The sequence below is a fragment of the Podarcis gaigeae genome (genome assembly GCF_964106915.1).
Source record: "Podarcis gaigeae genome assembly, chromosome: Z".
NCBI lineage: Eukaryota > Metazoa > Chordata > Lepidosauria > Squamata > Lacertidae > Podarcis > Podarcis gaigeae.
The window spans coordinates 13977427-13986500 of record NC_139691.1 but is presented as its reverse complement, the minus strand read 5'-3'; positions in this window follow the sequence as shown (position 1 = coordinate 13986500).

Genomic DNA, 9074 nt, shown 5'->3' with positions numbered 1-9074 from the left:
GGCTGGTGTATTTGTGTGTGGTTCCCCCACCTTCTTGTCTGACCAGTTCTTCTTCAGCTGGTCTCAACTCAGAGGGCCCCTCAAGGGGATCCTCAATGTTGGTTCCGGAGACCCTGCCTGCTCCTAAGGGTCCTCAGCCTATGGGGTCTCTGGTTTATTCTCTGGAAAAACCAATCAGGCATGGGTGAGAGCAGGGATCAGCAAACTTTTTCAGCAGGGGCCGGTCCACTGACCCTCAGAACGTGGGGGCGGACAGTGGACTATACTTTGAAGAGAAAAATATGAATGAATTCCTATGCCCCACAAATAACCCAGAGATGCATTTTAAATAAAAGGACACATTCTACTCATGTAAAAACATGCTGATTCCTGGACCGTCCGCGGGCCGGGTTTAGAAGGCTATCGGACCAGATCTGGCCCCCGGGCCTTAGTTTGCCTACCCATGGGTGAGAGTCTTCCTACTAAGGACCAAAACCCACAAGTGCAGACCTAGAATGAACCTGGAATGTCCTGTCCTGGTCACAAATAGGAGCACATCAAGGCAGGTTGGTTGTTTCAGCACCATGGAGAACTCCATGTGAGCAACTTGCCACAACAATGGCTCTAGGTCAGGGGTTGTCAACCTGGCCCCTACCGCCCACTAGTGGGCGTTTCAGGATTCTAGGTGGGTGGTAGGGGGTTCTATGGCACAAGCTGAATCCTCCTTCCATCGAGCAGTGGTGGGTGGTAAGGAAATTTTACCGTCAAGAAAGATGCATTAGTGGGCAGTGGGTATAAAAAGGTTGACCACCCCTGCTCTAGGTGAACTGAAGCTCTTTGAGCCTCTGCATCAAATCTACCTTTCCTTTGCAAACCAAGCTGAATTTCTTCCCCTGTACCCAGCCCCCAAGGCCACTGATCCCTCCCACATGTGACCTTATGCTGGTGTTTTGCCTACCTAAGAATTGACATTTAAAGAAAGGGCTGCAAAACGTTTGGCCATCCAGATGTTGCTACACTACAACTCCCATCAATCTTTTATTTTTTTTAAACAGGCATCTTTATTGAAAGTTAAAAAAAAAATACATTATTATATGTGCACTAAACTTGGTGAGACGTAAATAAAAGAGAGAAAAAGAAAAAGAAGCAGCAGCTGTGTAGAAGACAAAGTAAAAGGGGGGGGGGACCAAAACTGTATACTTTACAGAGTTGTTGTAATTCACTAGAGCTTAACCTATTACAGTATTTGTAAGAATGGATTCCAAATATTTAATTTGTCCATGGCAAGTCTGCGTTTATATGCAAGATGTTCATATGTTGCAAGTTGGTACAAGTCTTTGATCCAAGTGTAGAAGGGAGCTGCATCCCCCCCCCCCCAATTCACCAGTATCAGTCTTTTTGCCATAATAATGGCGTGGAGAATCCACTCATATTGTCCTTTTGTAAGGATCCATGTGCTGGGTATATAATTCAAAAGATTTTTTTCCACTGTAAATGTAAGATCATTCTGTACAATTCTGTTGATGGATTCAGTTACCTTCTGCCAGAAATCTTTCAATACAGTGGTACCTCTGTTGCGAAAGGGATCCGTTCTGGAGGCCCGTTCACAACATGAAAAGAGCACAACCCGCAGCGGCACGTCTACGCATGTGCAGGTTGTGATTTGCCACTTCTGCGCATGGGCGTGATGTCATTTTGTGGTTCTGCGCACGCGCGAGCGGTAAAACCCGGAATTAACCCTTTCCGGTACTTCTGGGTTGCCGCGGGACGTAACCTGAAAGAACATAGCATGAAGCAGACGTAACATGAGGTATGACTGTATAGGCAATGAAAAAACCTATGTTTTAGAGAAACATTGTCCCTATTGTATCTCCAGAAGTTAGATACCTTAGGTAGCCCTTTTCTTAAACAAACGTAATGGGGTCCAGTATATTATAAATATTATTTTTGTTATATTATTATTATAAATATTATTTCAATTTAAGGTCCAGATACACCCTTGTTATAGCACTTAAAACAGTTTCCTACTGTGTGGTTGAAATTGAGATCTCTAATTCTTTATTCTATTCGTCCCTCAATATGTGTACTGTATATCAGATTGGTAACTCCCATCAATCTTAGCAAGTGTGGTCAATGGTCAAGGTTAAGGGCTGTTAGATTTATTTATTTATTATTAGTCATGAAAAGTGTCCCAAAGTGATACAAAATCAGAACACATTCTCTCTCTCTCTCTCCACCTGTAAAAGCAGATCTTAAAAGGCATATATAATTATATTTATTTTTGTACGCCACTTTGGATGAATACAGTATGTGCTCAGAAAAGTAGCACAGAAATATTTTTAAACAAAGGATTTTATTACAGGGGGAAGCGGGATATATATGTAAGAAAAGTAAGATAAATTGTAAAAAGGCAATATACGATCTGAAGAGAAACCAGGTGGCACATTGGAAGATGGCCGACAACAACTTCTCTCCGACCCATACAAGGTAATTAAGAGGCTGCTATGGGAAGTATGCAGTCTTCCTGCACCCCCCCCCCAAGGAGATGGGGGGACTGCCTTGCCAGCGGTGTCCATAATGCACCCCCGGATTCGAAAGAAGGGGGTGCCAGTCACTTGGCACGAGCCCTCGATGAGGTCGGCTCTTCCTGACGCCGGTTCCAATCAGCGCGTGCTGGTTCGCTTTAGCTCAAAAATATAATTGGAAACATATAATTGGAAAGAAGCTAAAGCACATACATCAAGCAAAGTCCGGGAGATAAGACTGCTGATTAATGGATCTCTGTGACCGGAGCGACAGATGGGACAAATAAATCAAGTGATGAACCACCATTAAGAGACTGGTATGTTTGGAGTGAAAAAGAAGGGGGGTGGAGGAAAGAACTTTTCTTTTCTTTGCCTTATGTGAATATTAATAACCCTCCACCCCAGAAAGAAGATTGTTACGTTTTATTAATCATAAGCAGGAATTTAAGAACTGTGTGGAGTGGATTATAGTTAAAGAGATGATTGGTAAACAACGGAGAACGGAGGAAAATTTTATAATGCAGCTTTAAATGGCGTCTCGCTAAGACAGGCTTGTCTAAGAAAGAAAGACAGGGGGAGGAGGATCAGGACCATCAGAATGTGAATGATGATTGGAATGTGATCTTAACCTGACAGAGCCCTCCTGATATACTTGGCAAGCCTGAGAAAATTAAAGGACAGACCGAAGATAATTTTTTTATGGAAGTGTGGAATGGCGGCTGTCCCTAAGTGCTATGATCTTTGGAGAGTGCAAAACCCACACGGAGGATGTCTGTTTCTAATCTGCTTGTGAAGATTATCAGAGATCGCAAAGAAAGGAATATATGATAACAACAAGATGATGAAGAAAGTAATAAAGGACTAGCTGGATTGAACTGGATAGAACTGTTTAATTAAAGCAGCAATATAAGTGATGTTTGGACCCGTTTGGAGCTTGCTGTATGGGTACCCCCAACAAAATTTTAAAATGTGGCTGTATAATTTGGAACTAATGTGATTTGGATAATGTGATGTGATTGGCCTGTTATTAAAAATTATTAAAAAAAAGAATAGAAAAGTAAGATAAATTGATATATTTTGTCACTTGTTGGAACACATCTTGGTCATAGAAAATTGTGTGTATATGTATGTACATGTACACACACACACACACACACACACACACACCCCTTGTATGGCTTTTGTTTAATGGTGCATATACTGGCATAGGGACGCGGGTGGCGCTGTGGGTTAAACCACAAAGCCTAGGACTTGCCGATCAGAAGGTCGGCGATTCAAATCCCCGCAACGGGGTGAGCTCCCGTTGCTTGGTCCCTGCTCCTGCCAACCTAGCAGTTCAAAACCACGTCAAAGTGCAAGTAGATAAATAGGTACTGCTCCGGCGGGAAGGTAAACAGCGTTTCCGTGCGCTGCTCTGGTTCGCCAGAAGCGGCTTAGTCATGCTGGCCACATGACCCGGAAGCTGTACGCCAGCTCCCTCAGCCAATAAAGCAAGATGAGCGCCGCAACCCCAGAGTCATCCATGACTGGACCTAATGGTCAGGGGTACCTTTACCTTTACTTATACAGTGATACCTTGGGTTACATACGTTTCAGGTTACAGACTCCGCTAACCCAGAAACATTACCTCAGGTTAAGAACTTTGCTTCAGGATAAGAATAGAAATTGTGCTCCGGCGGCACGGCAACAGCGGGAGGCCCCATTAGCTAAAGTGGTGCTTCAGGTTAAGAACAGATTCAGGTTAAGAACGGACGTCCGGAACAAATTAAGTACTTAACCCAGAGGTACCCCTGTACTGGCATATTTATGTAAACAATAAATAAATTGTTATGAGAGTAGGGGTATCAAAAATATATAACAGCACCCCTAGATGCTGGAAAATATAGTTCCCTAGCAACCACGTGGCTCAGGAATACCCGAGGGGGAAAACGTTCCTTAGTTTCTAGACAATGCCACTCTTTTTCCTTTCACCCAAATAAAGCATTGATCCTGCAGAGGGACTCAGGCAAGCAGTCCAAACCCCTAGCACCAGCAGTATCTAATGTCAACTACCACTGCATCCACAGGCCCCACTATTCCCAAAACCAAAAGCAGTTGGTCAGGGCAGCGGAGTCATTTTGCTACGCCGGTTTCCAGACTGCAAATAGGCTTGGATCAGACCAGTACCCATCACATGACAGCAGCAGAGCCTCATCAAGATCCAGTAGGTCCACTGCCAACTTAGCTACTGTTTAAGAGAGAAGTCTGGAAGAGAGATTATTACTCTGTCGTAGCAGAGTTAGAACAGTGGTGATTGCTCTAAGCACATTAAGAACTGGTTAGATTTGTATCTGCCCTCACCCACCTATATACAAACATTCCACATGAAAATACTTAGGCAAGAATAGGCTTTCTAAATAAGTGAATATTTCACTCTCAGAATTTCCAGCAAACAAGTCTCCATCTGCCAACAGTAAACAAAGAAGAAAAAAGGTTCCAAATAACAAAAACAAAACAAAACAAAAAACAAAAACCCACCCCAAAAACTGTTTCCTTACTAAAACAAATCACACAGTCTTTAAGTCAACAAAGATGCAGGCTAAAAAATCTCCCTTTGGAGATTCAGTTCACTTGGTTTTTCTTGCAGCTGGGAGCCATTGGTGACATGGCTCCTTCTTTGCTCATTCCAGGAAGCAAGAAGAGTAAAAGACTATGAAGGGGAGGAGGGGGGCTGCTGAAAGCCTGCTAAGCCACACCCACTTGCAACCTAAGCTCATGGCTCAGGTTAACTCTTTTATGCATGCAAGTGTGTGCCAGTAACTGTATATTACAACAGTAACAACCCCTCTCTAATGGGGAGGTTGGGGTTCCGCTGGCTATCACCAGTGGAGGATACCACTGGCGGTACCTACTGCTGCCACCATTTTGGTAAGTGCATGGAAGATCAGGAGTTTGGGTTGCTCTGTTAGTGGAGAAACAGCTGCCTCTTTTAAAAGCGGGAGATGTAAGATGTTCAAAGGTGAGCGAGGGGAAAACATGTCCAGAAATATCAGCGTCCCACCTCCCAAAAAGCTTCTGGACAAGTGCGCAACTCATTCTGTAGAACATTTCTCAGCCAAGGAATTTTAATTAAAGTCTTCATAATCTTCTTTTCCTATTAGCTTTGCCCCATAGAAGCCACATGCCCAATTTAAAATATCATTGAAAACCACACAACAAGCCAGAATTCATTTGAAAGAAAAAAGATAACTAAAAGCAGCAGAAAGGTCTGTAAAAGCGTGTTGTCAATGGCAACCAACTAACGCCACTGGTGAGTCATGGAGGGGAGATGACTCCATTTGAGAGGAGCAGGTGTGGACTCAAAAGATGCCCTTCGGAGACCTCCTTGCCTAAATGGGTTTACATTCCTTGCCACTAAACCTTTTGCGTGGAAAAGAGATGGCTGACGCTCATTGGGACTTGTAGGGCAGAAGACAGGGAGTACCCAACAGCAGGGGAGCCAGAGCCAATCACAGGCACAGCCAGCTCCTTCTCATTTTGTCCCCATCCTCCTATAAGAATGAAACTGAGAACGAGGAGGAGGAAGCAAACAGTCAAGGCCACTGCCTGAACTGGTTTTAAGTAAGGTAGGTAGGTGGGAGCTGGATGAGGGCAGGCCGAGGCAGGGTGGAGAAAGGCCCCTTTTGCCCTAATAGACCAGCCTCCCCTGGCTTACCAATGAGTTACAGGCGCTGTGGGTTAAACCACAGAACTTAGAAGAAGAAGAAGAAGAAGAAGAAGAAGAAGAAGAAGAAGAGGAGGAGGAGGAGGAGGAGGAGGAGGAGGAGTTTGGATTTGATATCCCGCTTTATCACTACCCGAAGGAGTCTCAAAGCGGCTAACATTCTCCTTTCCCTTCCTCCCCCACAACAAACACTCTGTGAGGTGAGTGGGGCTGAGAGACTTGAGAGAAGCGTGACTAGCCCAAGGTCACCCAGCAGCTGCATGTGGAGGAGCGGAGACGCGAACCCGGTTCCCCAGATTACGAATCTACTGCTCTTCACCAATACAACACACTGGCTCTTAGGACTTGCCGATCAGAAGGTAGGCGGTTCGAATCCCCGCGATGGGGTGAGTTCCCGTTGCTCGGTCCCTGCTCTTGCCAACCTAGCAGTTCAAAAGCATGTCAAAGTGCAAGTAGATAAATAGGTACTGCTCCGGCGGGAAGGTAAACGGCGTTTCCGTGCGCTGCTCTGGTTCGCCAGAAGCGGCTTAGTCATGCTGGCCACGTGACCCGGAAGCTGTACGCCGGCTCCCTCGGCCAGTAAAGTGAGATGAGGGCCACAACCCCAGAGTCGTCTGCGACTCAAGCCAACAGTCAGGGGTCCCTTTACCTTTACCTTACAGCCCCCTCCACTTTGAAGCTTCAGAACCATTCAAAGGACATCTCAAATATGCTACCTTGCATATCTGTGCCTGAATTTCCATGGCTAGGATTTAGCAACCATTTCCCAGCTCTTTCATGGACTCTCCAACACAGCCATAATGGTAGGCACAGTCCCAGAACAGGCAGGCTTGGCGCAGTTTGGACACCGGCTGAAGCAAGGGAGGTTTAAACTATTATTCTGTTTCATTCCCCACCATCCGTATCTCCCTCTTGCTCCAGGCCTTGTCTTCCTTTAGCTGTTGCACTCTCCAGTTCAGATTTCCAAGGCGGCAATGGCTGTTGCTGCTGCCTCCTGGCTATTTTGGTGCTGCAATCTGATCCCTCGCCGGAGTCTATTTTAGCACCTTGGAGAAGTCCCCAGTGCACGGAATTCCATCTCTTTGCAGAAGAAGAGTGCTTCCCCCAAAGGCTAGAGGTTGTTCTTCCCTTTCTCTGGATGTTCCTCTGTATGAACACATCGCTCAGTCTCAGTTTCCCAAGCATCAGCTCACTTTGTCCTGTTTCCCTGCCCCCCCTCCCACAATACAGGGATTTTTGCACACAGTTTTGCCTGGCACGTGCATTTTTGCAAGCCATTTCCCCCCGATATAGCATCTTTTGCTGCCTTGGGTTCAGTGGGGAGGAAGGTTGGGATATAAATTCAACAAATAACATTGTTGTGTGTTGTTTTCACTAATACATTTATGTGTGTTTTAGCAAGCCTTTTCCCCTAATATAACATATGTCATTTTCATCACACACACACACGTTTGTATAGTTTCCCCATAATATTTGCATTTTTGAATGCATACTTTTGGTTGCAGAGATGCACTGCAAAACTCAGAGAAGTGTGAATTTTGAAAGATTACTGCAATTTCAGTTCATGTATTGGGTGGGGAAGGATGAATTAGGTAGATACATATTTAAAAAAAAATATACAAGTGGAACTGATTTATCCATAATTGTTAGCAGATCCTCTCGCCTTAAAGCTGAATGGCACATTAGGTTACAAACCCAGGAGTTTCCCAAGCCTTTTTTCATCTCAGAAACACTGTTGATATAATTGCAAGGAAAGGATCAGAGGTCAGGAAGTGGGTGGCTGCAGATAAAGTGTTGGGCTAAAAATGGGGTTCAAATGCCCCCCAGCCACAAAGCTCAGTGAGTGACCTTGGACCAGTCACCTTGATGATAACCTCTAAATACATAGGTGTGGGAACCATTTTTATTAAACTGTGCCAGTTAATTATTTTAATGGATACATGCATAAATATTTTATTTCATGAAATTTATATACCACTTGATTGTAAAGCAACAACTGCCTCAAAGCTCTTTAAGAAAAGGACAATGACATGATCTGTTAAGAACAGACAAAAACAACTATTTATAACATTCTTTTTTTAAAAAAACAGCAATAACCTAAAAACTAGATTAAAGCACATGTCAGCATTCTACCTAGCTGGATAGGTTTCTCTAAACAAAAAATGTTTTAGTAGGGGCCCAAAGAGAGTACAGTGAAGGTGTTTGCTTGGTGTCAATAGGCAGGGAGTTCCAAAGCCACCACACTAAAAGATCTATTTCTTATAAATGCACAACAAGTATTGTGTGACGTCTGTGATGGTGCCAGGTCTGACAACTAAAGTGGTTGAGTGGGGATATATTAAATTTAGGCATTATTTCCATGAGAAATCCCAAAGTGATATACAATACGATGAAAGCATATATTACAGGTGAAAATATAAAAACAGCTGCATATATAAAAACTTTTTTTTAGCAATTCTATATATTTAAAAACAGGTTAATAAGGACTATCACATAGATGAAATTGATCGGAAATCTGATATGGATACCACCCGGGGACACGGATACATCTGCATTTGCCAAATGAATCTGCATTTTGCAAAATAGCGTGCCTCTTCACCCTTAGACACCAAACTCTGAGGAAGCACCCTTGGCTGCACATTCCTGGCACTAGAATCTCTTGCATAGCTGTTGCTATGGTGAGTCTGTCAATCAGAGAGCCACACAGACTGAGCAGACTAGCGAGGAAACTCAGGAGATCTTCTCTTGGTGGAGAGAGCCATTGTAACCTGGAGTGTGTGTAGCTTTAACACACTGCATTATTATTATTGATTTATTGTTAGTGTTTTAATCCCCTAATCCTCCAAGGAGCTCAAAATGGCATAGAA